The sequence below is a fragment of the Ictidomys tridecemlineatus genome, chromosome X (assembly GCF_052094955.1).
Source record: "Ictidomys tridecemlineatus isolate mIctTri1 chromosome X, mIctTri1.hap1, whole genome shotgun sequence".
Classification (NCBI taxonomy): Eukaryota; Metazoa; Chordata; class Mammalia; order Rodentia; family Sciuridae; genus Ictidomys; species Ictidomys tridecemlineatus.
The window spans coordinates 113,267,943-113,269,448 of record NC_135493.1 but is presented as its reverse complement, the minus strand read 5'-3'; positions in this window follow the sequence as shown (position 1 = coordinate 113,269,448).

Sequence of the window (1,506 nt, the reverse complement as noted above, 5' to 3'; positions counted from 1 at the left end):
CAGTTTAGAGTCCCATTGTATGAATGTACCAGAATTTATGTGTTCTCTTACTGATAGGCATTGGGGTTATTGTGGGCAATGATGCCATGAGCACTTTTATTCATTAATTGATTCTTTTTAATGGATATAAAATATTCCCCCTTTGATTCAGTCAGTCTGCTTTTATTAGGTGTTTGTTTCCTGTTCTTGACCTCTAAGGCAAAGCTATAGTAAGAATTGTATATATGTACCTGCATAGAGGAACTAATCTAACCCTACTGATGAGATGGACCACCAGAGGTCAAATTGCTGGTTAGTGTGGTAATTGCCTGTTAAAATTAAGAGCTATTGCTTGATTATATCCCCACTACCCCAGCCCCCAGAAAACCAAAACTGTGTCAATGGCATTATCATCCCTTTTTCTCTCACTCTACTAGTACTAGATAGATAAATGTTTTTGTTACTTCTATGTTTTGTGAATCTGATGGATGTAAAATGATATCTCATTAGTATCTTATATTCCTTGACTACCACAGAATTTGAATATTTTTTCATGTGTTTGAACTTATAATTCTGTGGATTATATATTCATATTTTTTCTTTTTCTCATCAATTTGTGGTATTTTTGTATACTGTAGAAGTCAACTCTGAATAATTCGCACTATAAATTATTTCCACATCTATTGCTAGTCTATTGACTTTGTGTTAACCTCTACCATTATAAATTTTTTTATGTTTTAAATAGTAAATATATTTATATTTTCTTTTATAATTTTTGGTCTTGCAACCTTTCTAGATGATACATTTACTCCCTTGGATTTTCTTGCAAAATTTTTATTTTTTACATTTAAATATTTACATCCAGAATTTATTTTTATATAGTATAGTATGTGGTTTATTTTTATATTATTCCAAAATATGGATACCCTGTCATGGCAATCTCATTTATTGAATAGTTCAGTAAATGAGTCACTCTTGTCATACACTAATTTCTAAAATATACTGGCATTTATCCTAGATTTTATAGATGTATCCATCAATTTTTGTCTATTTTTATACCAATATATATTTTTTATTTTAGTAGCTTCATAGAATTCCTGATATCTAGGAAACCAAGTTCCACCCCACTGTTCTTTTCATAGTTTTCTTAGCTATTGCCAGACACTTATTTCTCTATGAGAAGTTTAATATAATTTTATGAAATTCTAGGAAAAGCCCTCTTAAGATTCTATTGAAATTGAATCAAAAGTTCTATGTTACATTTGGAAATTTTTACTTTTTAAAAACTATTCAGCATTTTTATCTAAGAATAATTCGTAACTTTCCATTTGTTCATAAATTGTTTTCTGGTGTTTTTGTTTGTTTGTTTGTTTGTTTTGCCATACTGGGGATTGAACCCAGGGGCACTTAATCACTGAGCAACATCCCTAGCCCTTTTCTTTTTTATTTTGAGACAGGGTCTCACTAAGTTGTTGAGGGCCTCGTTTATGTAGCTGAGGCTGGCCTGCAATTTGTGATCCTCCTGCC